This window comes from Rutidosis leptorrhynchoides, chromosome 6, assembly GCF_046630445.1.
Source record: "Rutidosis leptorrhynchoides isolate AG116_Rl617_1_P2 chromosome 6, CSIRO_AGI_Rlap_v1, whole genome shotgun sequence".
Lineage (NCBI taxonomy): Eukaryota > Viridiplantae > Streptophyta > Magnoliopsida > Asterales > Asteraceae > Rutidosis > Rutidosis leptorrhynchoides.
This window is the reverse complement of record NC_092338.1, coordinates 436,568,493-436,594,140: the sequence shown is the minus strand read 5'-3', so window position 1 is coordinate 436,594,140 and position 25,648 is coordinate 436,568,493.

Here is a 25,648-nt window from a genome sequence, read left to right as displayed (position 1 = left end):
GACTTTAAAAGTCTTCACCTCCTTATTATGCAACATTTTGATCTTCTCATCAAGAATGGCAATCGGTTCCTCCACATACTCTAATTTGTTATTCAACAAAATCTCATCCAACGGTACCCACGTCGATTCATCCGCAAGACACTTACGGAGATGGGAAACATGGAATGTGTTATGAATCCCCGCAAGCTCTTCGGGAAACTCTAGTCTATAAGCGACCTCACCGACACGATCCAGGATCTTGAAAGGACCAATAAATCGAGGAGTTAACTTCCCCCGCTTTCGAAACTGTATAATACCCTTCCACGGTGAAACTTTAAGCATCACCATGTCGCCCTCTTGGAACTCAATCGGTCGTCTTCGTTTATCGGCATAAGATTTTTCTCTATCTTGCGCCGCCTTTAATCGATCCCGAATCATCTCAATTTTACTATTCATCTCTAAAACCAAATCGGTACTCCCGATTTACCTTTGTCCCACTTCACCCCAACAAATAGGAGTTCGACACCTTCGCCCATAGAGAATCTCATACGGTGGCATTCCAATACTCGCATGATAGCTATTGTTGTACGAGAATTCCACCAAAGGCAAGTGCTCATCCAAACTACCACCAAAATCAATAACATACGCCCGTAACATATCCTCCAACATTTGATTCGTACGTTCGGTTTGACCATCCTTTTGAGGATGATACGCCGTGCTCATCTTCAATTGAGTACCCATATCTTCATGAAACTTAATTCAAAACCGAGACGTGAAACGAGTATCTCGATCCGAAACCATAGATATGGGGACCCCATGCCTTGATATCACATCCTTGATAAACAACTTTTACAATGTCTCCGACGATATCATTTCCTGAATAGGAAGAAACAATGCACTTTTCGTCAATCGATCAACTATCACCCAAATCGTATCAAATTGAGTTCTCGCCGTCTTTGGTAACTTTGTAATGAAATCCATGGTAATGTGCTCCCATTTCCATTTTGGAATTTCTAACGGTTGTAACATACCATACGGCTTTTGGTGTTCGGCCTTAACTTGAAAACACATGACGCATTATTCAACATACTTAACAACATCACGTTTCATGCCGGGCCACCAATACTCTTTCTTCAAATCAATGTACATCTTTGTCGCACCCGGATAAACGGAATACTTTGACTTATATGCTTCATCAAGTAGTACTTGTCGGAAATCTCCCATTCTAGGCAACCACACCCTTCCTTGAAAGGACAACAAACCATGCGGGTCTAAGGTAATGGACTCCGTTTTCCCCATGATTCGTTCTTCATGCTTATTGTTAACAAACGCTTCAATTTGAATCTCACCAAGCTTTACAAGAAAATTGTTAGTAATAATCATGCGTAACGATCCTACTAGTATTGCCAAATGTTGACTCTTCCAACTCAATGCATCCGCGACCACATTCCCCTTACCCGGATGGTAAAGTATCTCACAATCATAATCCTTTACCATATCCATCCACCTACGTTGATGATAATTCAAATCTCGTTGGTTGAAGAGATGTTTCAAACTCTTATGATCCGAATAAATCGTACACTTGACACCATACAAGTAGTGGGGCCAAATTTTCAACGCATGAACCACATCTGCCAATTCAAGATCATGAGTCGGGTATCTCTTTTCGTGTTCTTTTAGTTGTCGAGAGGCATAAGCGATGACTTTACCCCGTTGCATTAGAACACACCCGATACCATTTAATGAGGCATCACAATAAACCACCTTATCTTCAATTCCCTCCGGTAATACCAACACCGGAGCTTGACACAATTTCTCCTTCAACAACTGGAAAGCAATCTCTTGCTCATTTTCCCAATTAAACCTCATGTTCTTCCTCGCCAACTTTGTTAACGGAGAAGCGATCTTAGAAAAGTCTTGGATAAACCGACGATAACCGGCCAATCCGAGAAAACTTCAAATTTCTGTAGGCGTAGTAATTTGTCCCCAATTCTTCACCGTCTCTATCTTCCCCGGATCTACTTGAATACCTTCTTTATCCACAATATGGCCAAGGAATTGCACTTCCCTTGGCCAAAATTCGCACTTGGAGAATTTAGCATACAACTTCTCCTTCTGCAACGTCTTCAACACTTCACGCAAATGATGATCATGTTCCTTCATACTCTTAGAATAGAAAAGTATGTCATCGATGAACACAATTACCGACTTGTCCAACATAGGTTGGCACACTCGGTTCATAAGATCCATGAATGCCGCCGGTACATTCGTAAGACCAAAAGGCATAACTACAAACTTAAAGTGCCCGTAACAAGTTCGAAAAGCCGTTTTCTCTATACGGACCCGCACTTAGTGATAGCCAGATCCTAAGTCAATCTTAGAAAAATACGTCGCACCTTGGAGTTGGTCAAACAAATCGTCAATCCGAGGCAATGGATAACGATTCTTGATCATCACTTTGTTCAACTCCCGATAATCAATGCGCATCCGCATACTACCATCTTTCTTCTTCACGAATAAACCCGGAGCGCCCAAAGGCGAAGCACTTGTGTAACATCCCGCCTTTTTCCGTTTACTTTCCGTTTATTTATTTAAAGTCCGTTATATAATTATAACATCTTCTGTTAATACGTGTTTTAAAATATCTCGTTTAGGTAATTCACGCACCCGATTCAAACTTGAGGGACCAATATTGTCATTTGGCCAAACTTTTGACTAGGTCAAAGTGGTCAACACTTCACCTCCTCCACTCATTATCCATTTTTCTTAACACTTTCATCTTTTTCTCTCAATCTCCAATACAAAGAATCATCATCTACTTTGAATCTAGCAAGTGTTTTGCAAAACAAATTACATATTTGGAATCCTTGCAACTTCCTCTTCGATTCCATACCGATTTCATCAAGTTTGGGTAACTTTCTAAAATCACTAGATTTTGTGTTCTTGATGTTTTTAACTTGTAAAAGTGTTAATTAGTGTCTATGACTCAAGTCTAACATGAATATATGATTTATATGCTTGATCTCGTTGTTTTAGTGTAACTAGCATGAACTTGAAAAGTGTGTGCTTGATTTTGAGTTTTGGATGATTTAATGTTGTTGTTATAATAAAGTTAAGTATTAAATGTGTTCCTAGCATCACTAGCTTCAATTTGATATGTAGGTTGGCATGGATTAACTTCATAAATAAAATTGATAAATTTGTGATTTTGAGTTAGGGTTTGATTGAAGTAAAATGAACTTTTGATGCATTGAATGCCTTGCAATGTTATTTTTAAGTGTTTAGTTACATTGTATGCATAATTATCTACGAAACGGCTTATCACAAGTGTGCATTAAATTCCTGAATCATAAATGTGCATTTATAAATTTGAAGCATTAATGATGTGCATTGATTGATCATTAAATTGGGAAAGTTGATTGTTGCAAATGATGTTTCGGTTGGTGAAATGTGTTTATGTGTTCTTTGTCAAATTACCTTTCTAATGATATAAGATACGAGTTCTAAGTGTTTACGGTTTGTAAATTGTGTTTATTTGAAGTCTGGTTCGAGTTGAACACTTGAAAACAGCCCAAAATTTATGTCAGGCATACGGAGCGGCGCGCCAATTTCTGAGCGGAGCGCCAAATGCCTACAAAATGGTGCCGAGACTTTGCCTTGAAACGGAGCGGCACGCCACTTATCTGAGCGGAGCGTCATATGCCTGTTGTCCAAAAAGTCTCATTTACGTTTAATTCTAACTATGCTACGCACCTCCGATTAACATGAAACTTGGCCAACATGCTTATATATGATTTCTCATCATGGAAAAATTGTCGGATACCCGACCAGACCCCGTTGACTTTTTCGTTGACTTTGACCCGACCAAAGTTTGACTTTTTGTCAAACTTAACCAAATGTTTATGCGATCGTTCTAACATGCTTCTATACTTGTATCTTGCATGAAACTTGACAATTTGATCCACATGCTATATAATCGAGTCGTAACGAGCCATAAGACTAATTGAACATCTTTGACTAACCGTGTTTATCAATATTGATACAACCTATTTGTTTAGGTCAAGACTAGCATTGTTCTTTGAACACGTTACTTGTTGAAGTACTTTAATACACTCGCGCTCAAGGTGAGATCATAGTCCCACCTTTTCAAATATTTTTATACTTTTAAATCGTGGGTTGAGAAACATACTTATATACATTTCATATGTATATATACTTTTCATACTTTTATACTTTGGATACAAATACGAAAACAAAGATACATACGAGTTAGAACAAAAATCCTCAAGTCCAATTATCATTAGTTACACTTGTAGGGTGTAAGCGAGAACTTATGTTGTGTGGCCATACGGGTTTGACGAACCCTCATTCGGATGAATGAATCGTACTTTCAAGATATAGTGTAGGTTCTAACACTATTATGCAGAGGTAAGATTCAGTTAAGCTTTGGTAATTGGGTGCTCCTGATACAAACACATCTTTTGAGATGTATACGCTTGATAAACGATTCTTACTAAATCTTGTGGTTCAAAACATACTTTATACATACAACTATGATTTCACCAACGTTTTCGTTGACAGATTCTTTTATGTTTTCTCAGGTCCTTGAATGCTTAATGATACATGCTTCCGCTCCCTTTTTGATACTTGCTTGGATGTCGAGTATATATGCATACGTGGAGCGTCTTTTGATACTTAAGTTGTGTCGCATAGATTTCAATTGTACTTTAAACGTTGTAATGTAATTTAGTCAATGAACTACTTTTGTAAACTTTGAAATATTCTCACTTTTAAAATGAATGCGACATATATTTTGGTCAAACATTGTCTTAAAGACTTATGACCACGTAACGGGACCTAAGTAGACGGCGCCGTCAAATGAAGATTTTGTCGGGTCGCTACAAATGGTATCAGAGCGTTGGTTGTAGGGATTTAGAGTTCATTGGTGTTAACCCCAAGTCATAGGGTACATTAGTGTGTCTAGACTACAACCGGCATATAGACTTGAAGTAGAAATTATTTGACTACTTGTGCATTTATACTCGAACTCTCCTATTCATATATATTCTTATTCTATCTTTATATCACGATGTTTAATTTGATTGACACGCCACCTTGAATATATGAAATAATGTCGAATGCACATATGAATTAGGGTAATATAATTTCTGGGGTTATATTACGGTGACTCATATGAACGTTCCGACATTATGACATAAAGAATTTAAGGAGAGTCAAGGAAAATTTTCTCTCTATCCTTATTCCGTATCACGGTTAGTATTATTAAGAATACTAATCAACGATATTCTTGTGTTTTGAAGGAACAATGCCTCCTCATCGTGTACCACACCGTGAGACTCCCGAACAAGCTCTACAACGAATGGTAGCCACCACTGTAGAGGCATCCATGGCCGGTCACTCCACCAACAACAATAACAACAATAACAACAACAACAACAACAACAACAACAACAATAACAACAACAACAACAACAACAACAACAACAACAATCAAGGGGCCAGTAACTCAAGCGAAGGGTGCTCCTACAAAGCCTTCATGGGTGCAAACCTCACACCTTTGATGGAACCGGGGGACCGGTTGTGCTCACCCGATGGTTTGAGTAAACGGAAGCCGTCTTAAGCATAAGCAGTTATCGGGACCAGGACAAGGTCAAATACTCTACCCACACTTTCGCCGGTGTAGCTCTCACTTGGTGGAACACCTATGTACAATCGGTGGGTACCGATGAAGCTCATGCCCTCTCTTGGGCCGACTTAAGGGAAAAGATGATCACTGAATATTTCTCTCGTGAAGAAACCCGAAGGCTCGAACAAGAGCTAAGATCTTTGAAAGCGGTCGAAAACGATCTCAAGGCCTATAATCAACGATTTTCCGAACTAGCCTTGATGTGCCCCAACCTTGTGAACCCCGAATCTTTAAGGGTTGAACTTTACATGGATGGTCTTCCAAAGAGCATCAAACACGGGGTCATGTCATCCAAACCCGCTAATCATCAAGAAGCTTTGAAGATGGCCCACCAATTGATAGAAACGGTGGACGAAATCGTAGTACCGGCCCCTAAGGCTGAGGATAAGTCAGGTGGCAACAAAAGAAAATGGGAAGCCACTCCATGTAGCGACCCGACCAAATCGTCATTGACGGCGCCGACTACTTAGGTCCCGTTACGTGGTCGTAGTCCCTATATGAGACTCGTTTGACCAAAATTATGTCGCATTCATTTGAAAGGTACAAGACTTGCAAGTTTAGTTTACAAAACCGTTCGACAACAAGTCTAAGTTTACAAAAGTTATATCAATTAACCGGTTATGACACAAGGTCGGGTGAAATGTGTTCAATTAGTCCTATGGCTCGTTACGACTCGAATAGTATAGCATGTGAATCACGTTGTCAAGTTTCATGCAAGAATCAAGTATAAAAACATGTTAGAACGATTGTAATAAAGTTTGAGTCGACATTTCAAAACCTTACCATTAGAAAGGAAATCTTATTACGTTTCCAACGATATTTGATTCATCGAAAACGGAGTTACGGTCAAAAAGTTATGGCCAAAACAAGTTTGCTGAAGTTCGGATGAAACAGGCAATTGTCACGGCGCGACAAATTGCTCCGCGGCGCGACAAATGCCTATGTTGAAGGTCAGAAAGCTTGAAAAACATGTTCTAAAATCACCCTTTGGGCCACGGCGTGACAAATTGCTCCGCGGCGCGACAATGGCCGTGGCCTGGTCCCTGGCCTGTTTCACTTGTTCAAGGCTTGGTAAAATTTCAAACAAACGCAAAACTCAAACCGTAAACAATTAGAAAGCGTATCTTATACCGTTGGAAAGCTCTTTTGACAAGGAACACAACTAAACATGTTTCATCAAACAAAAACAACATTTTCCATAACCGATTTCTCGTCAAGTGATCGTTTAAAAGTCCATTTTCAAAGTTTCAAGTTCATCAATTGCATTTTGAGTTTCGGGAATCCAATTCTCACATATGATATGCCGTTTTGAAGGTAATGAGGCATACATTACAACTAAACACTAAAAATTAACATTCCATGGCATTTAAGCATCCAAAAGTTCATGTCAAGAACTATCAAACCCTAGTCAAACATCACAAAATCATTAATCGGGTTTTTGAAGTTTTCTTAATCAACCTACACATCCAAATGTGGCTAATGATACTAGTAACACAATTATAACATGCACTTTAACAATCTAACAACATTAACTCATCCAAAATCAAGGATTAAGCAAACCCATTTCAAAAACTCAAACTAGTTATTCCAAACCACAAATCGAGCAAACAAAACATATATTCATGTTACACACGAGCCATAGACACTAACTAACACAATTTCAAGTATATAAAACGAATTTAGAGAAATTTAGTGTTTTAGAAATGTTACCCAAAATGGATGAAATTGGTACCAAATCGAAGAGGATGATGAGAGGATCACGAATATGTAATTTGTTTTGAAGTTTGCTTCCCGATCCGAATTTAGATGATGAATTATGTTTGTGTTCTTGAGAGAAAAAAAGAAAGAAAGAGAGAGAGAGGGAGATGATGGAAATGGTGGAAAAATGGGTTGACTAGTTGACCTAGTCAACTAGTTTGCCCATTTGGCAACTCCGGTCCCTCGAGTTTCAAAGCGGGTGCGGGATTTAACCGATCGAATATTTTTAAAACGCTCGAGTAAACGGGTGATGTCAAAATTAAATAGCGGGAATATAATGAACGTTACTCACGGAAACTATTAATTTAAATACGAAAGATATTATTTTAAAAAAAAAGACGGTGTTAAAAATAAATTTAACGGAAAAACGCGGGATGTTACATTATCCACACCTCAAAAGAAATTTCGTCCCGAAATTTAGTTGGAAGTAGTAGTTGTTGAATCTTACTCGAGATCTTGCGTTGTAAATTCTACGAATAAGTGAAGGTACGTCCTTGAGTATTTCCACGAATTTTGACGGTCGGGATCATATGTTGTTTTAAGGTTTGGCTTCCATGATTCATGGTTTCAATCGGTCCTCCTAGGAAGTGAGGTTTATCGTCGATAGTGAGTTCATCAAAGGAGATAACAAGTTCTCGTTTCGCAAAACACGTCTTTGAGTTGATACATCGAATGTAGGATAAACGGAGACTCAAAATGAGTCGGAAAATCTAAACGGCTAGCGACGGGTCCAAAACTCCCCAAGATTTCAAAAGGATTAAAATATCACGGATTTTGTTTTCTATGTTTCCCGAAACGGACTGCACCTTTCCAAGGTGCGACTCTTAACGTGACGCGGTTTCCCACGTGGAATTTGAAATGTTTACGTCTAATATCGGCGTAGCTCTTGGTGATTACGAGTCGCGTAGGGTTTTACCTGAATATGAATAAATTTTCTCGGTTGCTCATGAATAAGCTCGGCCCCGGTAAATTGATCATCGTTTACTTGGTTTCGACAAAAAGAAGGATGACGTTTCCGTTCACATGTGGTTTCAAAAGGTGTGACGTTAAAACTCGAATGAAAATCATTGTAGTACGAGGATTTGATTAAAGGCAAAGACGTTTCTCAAGAAAATTTGAAGTTGGTAATACAAATTCGTATTATGGTTTTCAAGACTTAAATCGTATGTTTGTCCGGTCCGTCGGGTTGTGGATGGTACGCGGTACTCATGTCTAAACGCGGTCCCGAGGCTTTTTGTAAGGTACTCCAAAATCTAGAAGTGAAACGAGGATCTCGATCCGAAACGGGGTACATTTCCCTAAGGCATATTGTACACGTTTGCTAGGAATTGAAAACGTTAGCTAGGACAAGTTTCTCAAGAAAATTCGCGTCGCGGAAGATTTATCGGTTTCCAAAAACGTTCGTCGGGGCAAGTTCTTATCGGGTTTTGAAAACGATTGTTAGGACTATCCACCCTCGCGGCGAATACTTGTATGACGTGAAGAGTCGCTCTCCATTGAGAATTTAGAATAAGGACCTCCTGAACCGGAAGTACGAGGGTGATGCAAGAGAAGTTTCCGCCCCGATGTGAGCATAACGAGTAAATTGTACTTAGTCAATAAGACTGTGCGAGGACGAGCTAGTATACACGTGTAACATACGGTTGAAGCCGAGAGGAATCGGTAATTCATTCGGAAGCATAAATATAATTTGACAAAAGTCGAAGGGGTGTCCCCGGTATGGTTGTTATCAATATTCTCGGAGTTTTCGGATGTCCAAACATGAAAAGATGAAGTCATGTACATGGCACATGGTGGTGTTTAGGTTGATCGAGTCTAACCACCATCACGTGTCACTAGAACTTTGGTATGTCTTACCGTAATATAACCACGTTGATCGAGTGTCGTTATATTACGCTAACTCATACCTCCATTCCCACATCACTCTATAAATTCAAGTTCGTGTCATCGTGAAGACCTAAAATGAACAAAATGTAACGACGTCTCAAACGTGACTCGTATTAAATCGAAAGAATTTCTGCAACTCTAAGGAAGCGTTCCCCGAGGGAAGTGTATAATTGATTGTTCACGTCAATGCGGTTCGAGTCAGACAAAAATGTATTCAGGTATGAAAAGAGTAATGAGTCATGATAACGAGTAGTACGCAACCGTAGTGATAAATGTTGATGACGATACTCACCTAGAGTAGTGATGGTAGTAACACCAAAAAGTAGATAGTAAGAAACACCAGTGGGAAACCGATAGTAAGTTGAAACGGTGGCAAATAACAATCCGGGAGACAGAGTTCCCGAACAAGTGTGACTAATGAAGTCGTCGTCATCCATACGTGTATGAATCATGAATTTACGTGTGTTACCAAAAAGTGGCGGAATACGAGTTCGTAGGATGAAGGTTGGGTACCATTAAAAAGTTTGCCTAAGAATGATTCAAGTATAATGCACAAGTAGTCAAGTAAGTGCTATCTATAGCAAATGTATGTCAGAATGCAAATGCTAACTATCCGGTTGTAGTCTAGACTCACTAATGCGTCCTAACGACTCTGTTAGACACACTAATGCACGTCCTAGTTCCCTACAACCAACGCTCTGATACCATCTGTAGCGACCCGACCAAATCGTCATTGACGGTGCCGACTACTTAGGTCCCGTTACGTGGTCGTAGTCCCTATATGAGACTCGTTTGACCAAAATTATGTCGCATTCATTTGAAAGGTACAAGACTTGCAAGTTTAGTTTACAAAACCGTTCGACAACAAGTCTAAGTTTACAAAAGTTATATCAATTAACCGGTTACGACACAAGGTCGGGTGAAATGTGTTCAATTAGTCCTATGGCTCGTTACGACTCGAATAGTATAGCATGTGAATCACGTTGTCAAGTTTCATGCAAGAATCAAGTATAAAAACATGTTAGAACGATTGTAATAAAGTTTGAGTTGACATTTCAAAACCTTACCATTAGAAAGGAAATCTTATTACGTTTCCAACAATATTTGATTCATCGAAAACGGAGTTACGGTCAAAAAGTTATGGCCAAAACAAGTTTGCTGAAGTTCGGATGAAACAGGCAATTGTCACGGCGCGACAAATTGCTCCGCGGCGCGACAAATGCCTATGTTGAAGGTCAGAAAGCTTGAAAAACATGTTCTAAAATCACCCTTTGGGCCACGGCGCGACAAATTGCTCCGCGGCGCGACAATGGCCGTGGCCTGGTCCCTGGCCTGTTTCACTTGTTCAAGGCTTGGTAAAATTTCAAACAAACGCAAAACTCAAACCGTAAACAATTAGAAAGCGTATCTTATACCGTTGGAAAGCTCTTTTGACAAGGAACACAACTAAACATGTTTCATCAAACAAAAACAACATTTTCCATAACCGATTTCTCGTCAAGTGATCGTTTAAAAGTCCATTTTCAAAGTTTCAAGTTCATCAATTGCATTTTGAGTTTCGGGAATCCAATTCTCACATATGATATGCCGTTTTGAAGGTAATGAGGCATACATTACAACTAAACACTAACAATTAACATTCCATGGCATTTAAGCATCCAAAAGTTCATGTCAAGAACTATCAAACCCTAGTCAAACATCACAAAATCATTAATCGGGTTTTTGAAGTTTTCTTAATCAACCTACACATCCAAATGTGGCTAATGATACTAGTAACACAATTATAACATGCACTTTAACAATCTAACAACATTAACTCATCCAAAATCAAGGATTAAGCAAACCCATTTCAAAAACTCAAACTAGTTATTCCAAACCACAAATCGAGCAAACAAAACATATATTCATGTTACACACGAGCCATAGACACTAACTAACACAATTTCAAGTATATAAAACGAATTTAGAGAAATTTAGTGTTTTAGAAATGTTACCCAAAATGGATGAAATTGGTACCAAATCGAAGAGGATGATGAGAGGATCACGAATATGTAATTTGTTTTGAAGTTTGCTTCCCGATCCGAATTTAGATGATGAATTATGTTTGTGTTCTTGAGAGAAAAAAAGAAAGAAAGAGAGAGAGAGGGAGATGATGGAAATGGTGGAAAAATGGGTTGACTAGTTGACCTAGTCAACTAGTTTGCCCATTTGGCAACTCCGGTCCCTCGAGTTTCAAAGCGGGTGCGGGATTTAACCGATCGAATATTTTTAAAACGCTCGAGTAAACGGGTGATGTCAAAATTAAATAGCGGGAATATAATGAACGTTACTCACGGAAACTATTAATTTAAATACGAAAGATATTATTTTAAAAAAAAAAGACGGTGTTAAAAATAAATTTAACGGAAAAACGCGGGATGTTACACTCCATCAAGCAACTACAACAACAAAACCTTCGTCAAAAAGCCTTTCACTTCCGACGGCAAGAAGGATTAAGCCGGAGCCTTACCGTATTGCAACAAGTGCCACAAACACCATTTGGGTGAATGTGGAAGGTCATTTTGCATCAAGTGCCAAAAGAGTGGCCATTTGGCCCACGAATGTAGAAACACCACCCCCGTTGCTCAAAAGGGGCCTAATGCACCAAGACCGAGTGTTTGTTATGAATGTGGCCAACTGGGTCATTATAGGAATGCGTGCCCAAAGAAGAAAGCTAACCCCAATCCACGCGGCCGAGCTTTCAACATCACCATCAAGGAAGCCCGAGATGACAATGAACTAGTCACGGGTACGTTTCTTCTCAACAACTCTTATGGTACTTGCTTATTCGATTCGGGTGCCGATAAATGCTTTGTATCCAAGACTTTGGTTCATACACTTTGCACTCCACCACTCCCCCTAGATACTACTTATGCCATTGAGGTGGCCAACGGGAACCTATTAAGTGCCGACACATATTACCGGGGGTGTACGTTAAACATTTTGGGTAATGAATTTGAAATTGACTTGATACCCATGGAACTAGGAAGTTTCGATGTTATAATCGGTATGAATTGGATGGTCAAAACGAAATCTCACATCCTTTGCGATCTTCACGCAATCCGAATTCCTATCGAGAATGGCGAACCCTTGATTGTCTATGGCGACAAGAATTGCACCGGACTCAACCTCGTTTCATTCCTTAAGGTTAGAAAACTACTTCGTAAAGGTTGCTTCACGATTCTAGCTCACGTTAAGAAAGTCAAGACTGATGAGAAGCGCATCGATGATGTGCCGATTGTTAGTGACTTTTCCGATGTATTTCCCGACGAATTGCCGGGTCTTCCACCTCATCGACAGGTTGAATTCCAAATCGATTTTATTCCGGGAGCAGCACCTGTAGTGACCCGAACTTTTCCATGTTTATATATATTAATTGAGATTGATATTTACATGATTAAATGTTTCCAACATGTTAAGCAATCAAACTTGTTAAGACTTGATTAATTGAAATATGTTTCATATTGACAATTGACCACCCAAGTTGACCGGTGATTCACGAATGTTAAAACTTGTAAAAACTATATGATGACATATATATGGATATATATATAGTTAACATGATACTATGATAAGTAAACATATCATTAAGTATATTAACAATGAACTACATATGTAAAAACAAGACTACTAACTTAATGATTTTTAAACGAGACATATATGTAACGATTATCGTTGTAAAGACATTTAATGTATATATATCATATTAAGAGATATTCATACATGATAATATCATGATAATATAATAATTTAAAATCTCATTTGATATTATAAACATTGGGTTAACAACATTTAACAAGATCGTTAACCTAAAAGTTTCAAAACAACACTTACATGTAACGACTAACGATGACTTAACGACTCAGTTAAAATGTATATACATGTAGTGTTTTAATATGTATTTATACACTTTTGAAAGACTTCAATACATTTATCAAAATACTTCTACTTAATAAAAATGCTTACAATTACATCCTCGTTCAGTTTCATCAACAATTCTACTCGTATGCACCCGTATTCGTACTCGTACAATACACAGCTTTTAGATGTATGTACTATTGGTATATACACTACAATGATTAGCTCTTAGCAGCCCATGTGAGTCACCTAACACATGTGGGAACCATCATTTGGCAACTAGCATGAAATATCTCATAAAATTACAAAAATATGAGTAATCATTCATGACTTATTTACATGAAAACAAAATAACATATCCTTTATATCTAATCCATACACCAACGACCAAAAACACCTACAAACACTTTCATTCTTCAATTTTCTTCATCTAATTGATCTCTCTCAAGTTCTATCTTCAAGTTCTAAGTGTTCTTCATAAATTCCAAAAGTTCTAGTTTCATAAAATCAAGAATACTTTCAAGTTTGCTAGCTCACTTCCAATCTTGTAAGGTGATCATCCAACTTCAAGAAATCTTTGTTTCTTACAGTAGGTTATCATTCTAATACAAGGTAATAATCATATTCAAACTTTGGTTCAATTTCTATAACTATAACAATCTTATTTTAAGTGATGATCTTACTTGAACTTGTTTTCGTGTCATGATTCTGCTTCAAGAACTTCGAGCCATCCAAGGATCCATTGAAGCTAGATCCATTTTTCTCTTTTCCAGTAGGTTTATCCAAGTAACTTAAGGTAGTAATGATGTTCATAACATCATTCGATTCATACATATAAAGCTATCTTATTCGAAGGTTTAAACTTGTAATCACTAGAACATAGTTTAGTTAATTCTAAACTTGTTCGCAAACAAAAGTTAATCCTTCTAACTTGACTTTTAAAATAAACTAAACACATGTTCTATATCTATATGATATGCTAACTTAATGATTTAAAACCTGGAAACACGAAAAACACCGTAAAACCGGATTTACGCCGTCGTAGTAACACCGCGGGCTGTTTTGGGTTAGTTAATTAAAAACTATGATAAACTTTGATTTAAAAGTTGTTATTCTGAGAAAATGATTTTTATTATGAACATGAAACTATATCCAAAAATTATGGTTAAACTCAAAGTGAAAGTATGTTTTTTAAAATGGTCATCTAGACGTCGTTCTTTCGACTGAAATGACTACCTTTACAAAAATGACTTGTAACTTATTTTTCCGACTATAAACCTATACTTTTTCTGTTTAGATTCATAAAATAGAGTTCAATATGAAACCATAGCAATTTGATTCACTCAAAACGGATTTAAAATGAAGAAGTTATGGGTAAAACAAGATTGGATAATTTTTCTCATTTTAGCTACGTGAAAATTGGTAACAAATATATTCCAACCATAACTTAATCAACTTGTATTGTATATTATGTAATCTTGAGATACCATAGACACGTATACAATGTTTCGACCTATCATGTCGACACATCTATATATATTTCGGAACAACCATAGACACTCTATATGTGAATGTTGGAGTTAGCTATACAGGGTTGAGGTTGATTCCAAAATATGTATAGTTTGAGTTGTGATCAATACTGAGATACGTATACACTGGGTCGTGGATTGATTCAAGATAATATTTATCGATTTATTTCTGTATATCTAACTGTGGACAACTAGTTATAGGTTACTAACGAGGACAGCTGACTTAATAAACTTAAAACATCAAAATATATTAAAAGTGTTGTAAATATATTTTGAACATACTTTGATATATATGTATATATTGTTATAGGTTCGTGAATCAACCAGTGGCCAAGTCTTACTTCCCGACGAAGTAAAAATCTGTGAAAGTGAGTTATAGTCCCACTTTTAAAATCTAATATTTTTGGGATGAGAATACATGCAGGTTTTATAAATGATTTACAAAATAGACACAAGTACGTGAAACTACATTCTATGGTTGAATTATCGAAATCGAATATGCCCCTTTTTATTAAGTCTGGTAATCTAAGAATTAGGGAACAGACACCCTAATTGACGCGAATCCTAAAGATAGATCTATTGGGCCTAACAAACCCCATCCAAAGTACCGGATGCTTTAGTACTTCGAAATTTATATCATATCCGAAGGGTGTCCCGGAATGATGGGGATATTCTTATATATATGCATCTTGTTAATGTCGGTTACCAGGTGTTCACCATATGAATGATTTTTATCTCTATGTATGGGATGTGTATTGAAATATGAAATCTTGTGGTCTATTGTTACGATTTGATATATATAGGTTAAACCTATAACTCACCAACATTTTTGTTGACGTTTTAAGTATGTTTATTCTCAGGTGATTATTAAGAGCTTCCGCTGTCGCATACTTAAATAAGGACAAGATTTGGAGTCCATGCTTGTATGATATTGTGTAAAAACTGCATTCAAGAAACTTATTTTGTTGTAACATATTTGTATTGTAAACCATTATGTAATGGTCGTGTGTAAACAGGATATTTTAGATTATCATTATTTGATAATCTACGTAAAGCTTTTTAAACCTTTATTGATGAAATAAAGGTTATGGTTTGTTTAAAAATGAATGCAGTCTTTGAAAAACGTCTCATATAGAGGTTAAAACCTCGCAACGAAATCAATTAATATGGAACGTTTTTAATCAAAAAGAACGGGACATTTCAGCACCCTTAGCACGTGCACCATATAGACTCGCTCTATCCGAAATGCAAGAATTGCAAAGTCAAATTCAAGAACTACTTGACCGTGGTTTTATCCAACCTAGCCATTCAACATGGGGCACTCCGATTTTGTTCGTTAAGAAGAAAAATGGATCCCTACGAATGTGCATTGATTACCGTAAACTAAACAAATTGACGGTTAAGAACTGATATCCTCTTCCGCGCATTGATGACCTCTTTGATAAATTACAAGGATCACGCGTGTATTCAAAAATCGATCTCCGTTCGAGTTATCATCTACTAAGGGTTAAGGAGGAAGACGTCTCCAAAACCGCTTTCCGGACTTGTTATGGTAGTTATGAATTTCTTGTAATGCCATTTGGTCTCACTAATGCACCGGCAGTGTTCATGGATCTTATGAACCGCGTGTGCAAACCATACCTCGAAAAATTCGTTATCGTGTTCATCGATGATATTTTGGTCTATTCTAAAAGTGAAGAAGAACACGAACAACATTTACGACTTGTGCTTGAACTCTTGAGACAAGAACGACTCTATGCCAAATTCTCCAAGTGTGAATTTTGATTGAAGGAAGTTCAATTTCTTGGTCATGTTGTAAGTGATCAAGGTATTAAAGTCGATCCCGCTAAAATCGAAGCCATTAGTAAATGGGAGACTCCTACTACTCCTACTCACATTCGTCAATTCTTGGGTCTCGCCGGATACTATCGTAGATTCATCAAAGATTTCTCTTTGGTTGCTCGTTCTCTAACCGCGTTAACTCATAAGGGAAGAAAATTCGTTTGGGCAACCGAACAAGAATCCGCATTCCAAATCTTGAAGACAAAGTTAACCACCGCTCCTATCTTGTCACTTCCCGACGGCAATGATGATTTTGTTGTATATTGCGATGCCTCGAAATATGGTTTTGGGTGTGTATTGATGCAACGAGAGAAAGTCATTGCTTACGCCTCCTGACAACTAAAAGTCCACGAACGAAATTATACAACCCATGATCTCGAACTCAGAGCCGTTGTCTTTGCACTTAAAATGTGGAGACACTATCTTTATGGAACCAAGAGTACTATCTTCACTGATCACAAAAGCCTCCAACACATCTTCGATCAAAAGCAACTAAACATGAGACAACGATGGTGGATTGAAACCTTAAACGATTACGATTGCGAGCTTTGTTACCATCCCAGAAAGGCAAATGTAGTAGCCGATGCCTTAAGTTGAAAGGAAATAGCGGTGCCTCTTCGTGTTCGAGCTTTAAACATCACCATTCACACCAATCTCAATAGCTAAATTCGTGTAGCCCAAGACGAGGCTCTCAAGGATGAAAATATCTCCCTTGAACGTTTGAATGTTCTCGCCTCACGATTCGAAGTTAAGGAGACCGGACTCCGATATTTCGCTGGAAGAATTTGGGTACCTAGTTATGGGAACTTGCAAAACCTTATTTTAGACGAAGCCCATAAATCAAGATATTCGATTCACCCCGGTGCCAATAAGATGTACCACGACCTTAAAGAACAATATTGGTGGCCGAACATTAAGAAGGACATCGCTACTTATGTTGGAAGGTGCCTAACTTGCTCCAAAGTCAAAGCCGAACACCAAAGACCGTCCGGATTACTTCAACAACCCGAAATCCCACAATGAAAGTGGGAAGGAATAACAATGGATTTTATCACCAAGCTACCAAAGACGGTGGGCGGTTACGATACTATTCGGGTTATTGTTGACCGTCTCACCAAATCCGCACATTTTCTAGCCATGAAGGAAACCGACAAAATGGAAAAACTTGCACAACTTTACATTAAAGAGGTCGTAGCCCATCACGGTGTGCCTTTATCGATTATTTCTGACCGAGATGGCAGTTTCGTTTCTCGATTTTGGCGTACCTTACAAGAAGCATTGGGAACGCGATTGGACATGAGCACTGCATACCATCCACAAACCGACGGACAAAGTGAACGCATAATCCAAACTTTAGAAGACATGCTACGAGCTTGCGTTATCAATTTTGGAAAAGCTTGGGACAAGCATTTGCCATTAGCCGAGTTTTCATACAACAATAGCTACCACGCGAGTATTAAAGCCGCACCTTTTAAAGCGTTATATGGCCAAAAATGTCATTTTCCTATTTGTTGGGCCAAAGTTGGTGACGCACAAATCACCGGGCCCGAACTCATTCATGAAACAACCGAGAAAATCGTTCAAATCTGAGATAGGCTTAAGACGGCCCGTAGTCGTCAAAATTGCTATACCGAAAAGAGACGCAACGACCTCGAATTTCAAGTCGGTGACCGCGTAATGTTAAAAGTCGCACCTTGGAAAGGTGTAATCCGTTTTGGGAAACGTGGGAAGCTAAATCCGCGGTATATTGGTCCTTTCGAAATCTTAGAGCGTGTTGGAACCGTTGCTTATCGTATAGATCTTCCGCCTCAATTGAGCTCCGTTCATCCTACTTTCCATGTATCCAACTTGAAAAAGTGCCTTGCCGAACCTGATGTCGTCATCCCTCTCGAAGAACTTACTATTGATGACAAACTTCATTTTGTGGAAGAACCGGTTGAAATTGTGGACACCTCCATCAAGACACTAAAACAAAGTCGAATTCTGATTGTTAAGGTCCGTTGGAACGCCAAAAGAGGGCCTGAGTTTACTTGGGAAAGACAAGATCAAATGCAAAGGAAATACTCTCATTTATTCGCGGTTTCGGAAACGCAAGATCCAGAGGAAGAAACAACGACTACTACGCCTACTTAAATTTCGGGACGAAATTTCTTTTAAGGAGTAGGTAATGTAACATCCTGCCTTTTTCCGTTTACTTTCCGTTTATTTATTTAAAGTCCGTTATATAATTATAACATCTTCCGTTAATACGTGTTTTAAAATATCTCGTTTAGGTAATTCACGCACCCGATTCAAACTTGAGGGACCAATATTGTCATTTAGCTAAACTTTTGACTAGGTCAAAGTGGTCAACACTTCACCTCCTCCACTCATTATCCATTTTTCTTAACACTTTCATCTTTTTCTCTCAATCTCCAATACAAAGAATCATCATCTACTTTGAATCTAGCAAGTGTTTTGCAAAACAAATTACATATTTGGAATCCTTGCAACTTCCTCTTCAATTCCATACCGATTTCATCAAGTTTGGGTAACTTTCTAAAATCACTAGATTTTGTGTTCTTGATGTTTTTAACTTGTAAAAGTGTTAATTAGTGTCTATGGCTCAAGTCTAACATGAATATATGATTTATATGCTTGATCTCGTTGTTTTAGTGTAACTAGCATGAACTTGAAAAGTGTGTGCTTGATTTTGAGTTTTGGATGATTTAATGTTGTTGTTATGATAAAGTTCAAGTATTAAATGTGTTCCTAGCATCACTAGCTTCAATTTGATATGTAGGTTGGCATGGATTAACTTCATAAACAAAATTGTTAAATTTGTGATTTTGAGTTAGGGTTTGATTGAAGTAAAATGAACTTTTGATGCATTGAATGCCTTGCAATGTTGTTTTTAAGTGTTTAGTTGCATTATATGCGTAATTATCTACGAAACAGCTTATCACAAGTGTGCATTAAATTCCTGAATCATAAATGTGCATTTATAAATTTGAAGCATTAATGATGTGCATTGATTGATCATTTAATTGGGAAAGTCGATTGTTTCAAATGATGTTTTTAGTTGGTTAAATGTGGTTAGTTGTGTTCTTTGTCAAATTACCTTTCTAATGATATAAGATACGAGTTCTAAGTGTTTACGGTTTGTAAATTGTGTTTATTTGAAGTTTGGTTCGAGTTGAACACTTGAAAACAGCCCAAAATTTCTGTCAGGCATACGGAGTGGCGCACCAATTTCTGAGCGGAGCACCGAATGCCTACAAAATGGTGCCGAGACTTTTCCTTGAAACGAAGCGGCGCGCCACTTATCTGAGCGGAGCGTCATATGCCTGTTGTCCAAAAAGTCTCATTTACGTTTAATTCTAACTATGCTACGCACCTCCGATTAACATGAAACTTGGACAACATGCTTATATATGATTTCTCATCATGGAAAAATTGTCGGATACCCGACCAGACCCCGTTGACTTTTTCGTTGACTTTAACTCGACCAAAGTTTGACTTTTTGTCAAACTTAACCAAATGTTTATGCGATCGTTCTAACATGCTTCTATACTTGTATCTTGCATGAAACTTGACAATTTAATCCACATGCTATATAATCAAGTCGTAACGAGCCATAAGACTAATTGAACATCTTTGACCAACCGTGTTTATCAATATTGATACAACCTATTTGTTTAGGTCAAGACTAGCATTGTTTTTTACACACGTTACTTGTTGAAGTACTTTAATACACTCGCGCTCAAGGTGAGATCATAGTCCCACCTTTTCAAATACTTTTATACTTTTAAATCGTGGGTTGAGAAACATATACATTACATACTTATATACATTTCATATGTATATATACTTTTCATACTTTTATACTTTGGATACAAATACGAAAGCAAAGATACATACGAGTTAGAACAAAAATCCTCAAGTCCAATTATGATTAGTTACACTTATAGGGTGTAAGCGAGAACTTATGTTGTGTGGCCATACGGGTTTGACGAACCCTCATTCGGATGAATGAAAAGTACTTTCAAGATATAGTGTAGGTTCTAACACTATTATGCAGAGGTAAGATTCAGTTAAGCTTTGGTAATTGGGTGCTCCTGATACAAACACATCTTTTAAGATGTATACGCTTGATAAACGATTCATACTAAATCTTGTGGTTCAAAACATACTTTATACATACAACTATGATTTCACCAACGTTTTTGTTGACAGATTCTTTTATGTTTTCTCAGGTCCTTGAATGCTTAATGATACATGCTTCCGCTCACTTTTTGATACTTGCTTGGATGTCGAGTATATATGCATACGTGGAGCGTCTTTTGATACTTAAGTTGTGTCGCATAGATTTCAATTGTACTTTAAATGTTGTAATGTAATTTAGTCAATGAACTACTTTTGTAAACTTTGAAACATTCTCACTTTTGAAATGAATGCGACATATATTTTGGTCGAACATTGTCTTAAAGACTTATGACCACGTAACGGCACCTAAGTAGACGGCGCCGTCAAATGACGATTTTGTCGGGTCGCTACAACTCGGTCGGATAAAACCCTTTTCAAGCAACTCTTGAGTTTGATTTAACAACTCTTGCATTTCTGTCGGTGCTAAACGATAAGGAGTTTTAGCAATGGGGGTAGCCCCCGGAACCAACTCAATGCGAAATTCAACTTGTCTTTCCGCCGGAACACCCGGTAACTCATCCGGAAAAACGTCTTCAAATTCATTAACCACTGGAATTTCACGAATGGATGGTGGCTCGTCACGAGTATCAACTACATGGGCAAGAAAAACCATACCACCACTATTAAGAAAACATCGAGCCCGTGCATAAGTGCATAATGGTACGAGTCTCCTTCGCTTATCGCCATGAATAATTAACTCCCCCCACTTGGGGTCTTTACACAAATGAACTTTTCGTGGCATGTAATATCGGCTCTACAACGATCAAGCCAATCCATACCAACAACGATATCAAACTCACCCAAGGTCATCGGAATGAGATCAATTTTAAACGTTTCAGAGCCAAACACAAGATTACAATCTTTACAAACATCAACCCCTAGCACTGTCTTGCCATCCGCTATTTCGACTTCTACCGGATGACTTAATTTAGCTAACAGTTATTAAGTTTAGGTACAAATCTCGGAGACACAAACGACAAATTAGCACCACTATCAAAAAGTCTTCTTGCTGGATTAGAGTTAACCATGAAAGTACCTGAGACAACTTCATTGGATCGCTTGGCCTCATCATTGGTCATCAAATAATTTCACCCCCGTGCCGTACCCGTCGCTTTCTCCAACTTCTTAACTTGATCACCCCGCAACTCGGGACATTCCGTCCTTCGGTGCCCTTCCTTTGACAATTGTAGCAAGTGAGCTTTGGTGTTGAAGATGCGTTTGTACAATCACGAGCGGGTGTCCTTGTCGTCCACAATTATAACATTTGGGTCCATAACCCCCGGACGCACCCTTCTTCACACTACCAACACTCTCACTCGCACCCTTACTTATCTTGTTGGAATGACTAGTAGCTTCAAACTTTCTTTTGCCAAAAGTGAAGCCACTCTTTTTCAAAACGAGCGACTCAAAACCCTTGGCCATATCGAACAACTCATCAAAAGTTTTCACCGAGTTTATACTAATCTTCTCTTGATAGTTGTCGTTCAAGGTTCGATAGAAGTCTTCCTTCAACATGTGATCAGTACCAACATACTCCGGGCAAAATTGGGTCTTTGACAAGAAAGTGGACTTGAGAGTGTTCAAATCCATTGACCCTTGCCTTAAAGCACGTAACTCATCCTTAAGCCTAGAAAGATCGGCCGAAGTTCGATACTCCTTGAAAAATTCCGTTTTGAATTCATCCCACGTGAATTCCATACATTGTTCTTCACCATAAAACCGAATCTTTTCATCCCACCACATTTTGGCATCACCCTTTAACATGCTACTTTCGTACCTCGTCTTCTTATTGAGAGGGCATTCGCAAGTACGAAAAGCCCCCTTCATATCGGAGATCTAACGGGCACTCTTACGTGGATCCCGTTCACCATCAAAAGTGGGAGGTTGAGCATCCTTGAAATTCTTGTAGTAGAAGTCTCGTCTTCCCACATTATCTTCGTGAAGAACAACCTTAACTTGTTCCTTGACTAGATTCACTACTTGCTCGTCAATTGAATCTAGGAACATCTTCTTAACGTCCTCCAAGAAGGCCGCGTGATGCCTTTGCATAATGGCCTCAACTTTGGCCGTGAACTCGGAGTCCTCGCTCGTACCTCCGTCATTGGTGTCGTGTCCGTTTCTCATATTCATTCTATAAAACGGAATAGGTTAAACAACGAAACGAAAAGACATGACATATATATACACATACACCTCACCGCCCCATCTTGCTCAACAATCGTCGTACATCGCTCGTTTGACACGATTTGAACCCGTAACAATGGTAGCTAGTCATTGTTACGTGAGCACGTCGCATTAACTTGCTAGTACAACATCTATCTCACTTGATGATTGCAATTACAACACAAAACAATTAGCGCAAGGTTAGTTCACCTAAACCTAGGCGCTAACCAATCTCAGTCCCACCCATCTCCTACAAGTCCCACATAAAACGCATACACAATAAAGTCTAAGTCTAGGCACCTATCTCAAGTCGCCTAAATCCCTTAGATCATGCTCTGATACCACTTGTAACGACCCAACCCGTTAAACAACAAAAAAACATTTTTTTTAAAGTGGACAGGCCAAGCCTGTCAGGCAATTACCGCGGCGCGGCCCACAATGGAAACTGAAGGTCAGAGACCATCAAAAAGCTGATACCAAAGTACGTTCAAGCTCGTAGCGTGCCCACAAGGGGTCGAGGCACGACATAACCCTGGACTTGATTCTGACTTGTACAAAAATTATACAACACCAAATTTCAAAGTAATCGACATTTATCAACACAATGGCTTCCCGCCGCATTAGTAAATAAAATTTACATGTTTTAACAACCACAAATCGAGTATTTGACCACCGAGCTCCATACGCTCACTTACACATCAAATATAAGTTTCGACCGACAAGTTTAATTACTAAACAAAACCCGACCATGGCGTTTGGGGTTAAACTACCCAAACCTAGGTCAAAATTCAAAAGCAATACACTAGCATAAACATTAAGGAGCCCGCTAGTCCAAGAAAATACCCTAGCCTCTATCCACGCCGGAGCCTAAAAATGTAAACAACGAGAGGGGTAAGCAAAACGCTTAGTGAGTGCAATAAGTATACACATGCATATATAATATACCTACTTGCAACCACCTACTCACATACCACAAACATGCTAGCAATACAATATTAGCATATGAACTCCAAGTATAAAGCTAATAACCTCCATTACCGCAACTAGCATAACGATAGCATATACTCCAAAATATAATATGCTACACTACAATACATGCACAATCTATATGGTTAACCATACGCGCGTCATGGTGCTACCGGCTCTATGGTTCACACCATACGAAATGCTATGACACTACCGGCTCCTTGGTTCACGCCACTACGCATTTGAGTCATACTCTTTTATAGTGCTACCGCCTCCATGGTTCACACTTCGGTGTTACCGGCTCCTTGGTTCACACCTCATTTTATAGTGCTACCGGCTCCTTGGTTCACACTTTGATGCTATCGGCTCCGTGGTTCACATCACAACTCGAGTCGTACTCTTGTCGAGGTGATACAGGCTCCGTGGTTCACACCTCAACGCTCGTGCTATAGTGCTACCGGCTCCGTGGTTCACACTACAACACACGTACCATGATGCCACCGGCTCCATGGTTCGTATCATAGCACACTCGCACATACTATGGCACTTCTGGCTCCATGGATCATGCCATAGTATACAAATACATATACTATATACATACATGCATAATATCCCACTCACCTTAACGCCTAGGTGATGATTATGAAAATCCGCAAGCTTCAAAGTGAAGTACCTAATACATTAAGTACACATTCAATACACCATACTAGTTGGACTAGACACCAACATTTACCACTTGCGCATTTAATGACCCATTTACACCAAAGCCGCCCAATTAAGGTCAAGACTTATCATAAATCACTAAAGGCTAGTGATTAAGTCCCAAAACATCAATTAATACAAACTTAGGGTATTTCATGCCCATCTTACCCAACTAGGTCAACCATTACTCATTTGACCCATTTTAACATTTAGACTCACAATTTGGTCAAACTTAAACCCATTAACAACCTTTCACTATCACACAAGTGTATTAGTGATTTTACAACACAATTAACACTTACAACCACCAAATCACATGACCAAACCCTAGATTACAAAACATTAGGGTTTCCTTACATCAATTTAACCCAAATTCACCCATTTAACCCCCAAATGGGTCTTACAAGTCTTAAATGAACAAACACTAGTTATAAATCAATTAGAACTCAAAACACAGAGTTAAGACTTACCAACACTATCAAGACATAGCTATAGATGTAGGGAACAACTTTAAAACTTGGACTCGGGCGAGTTTTGGCCTTCTTTGAAATGTCCCGTTCTTATTGATTAAAAACGTTCCATATTAATTGATTTCGTTGCGAGGTTTTGACCTCTATATGAGACGTTTTTCAAAGACTGCATTCATTTTTAAAACAAACCATAACCTTTAGTTCATAAATAAAGGTTTAAAAAGCTTTACGTAGATTATCAAATAATGATAATCTAAAATATCCTGTTTACACACGACCATTACATAATGGTTTACAATACAAATATGTTACATCGAAATCAGTTTCTTGAATGCAGTTTTTACACAATATCATACAAACATGGACTCCAAATCTTGTCCTTATTTTAGTATGCAACAGCGGAAGCTCTTAATATTCACCTGAGAATAAACATGCTTTAAACGTCAACAAAAATGTTGGTGAGTTATAGGTTTAACCTATATATATCAAATCGTAACAATAGACCACAAGATTTCATATTTCAATACACATCCCATACATAGAGATAAAAATCATTCATATGG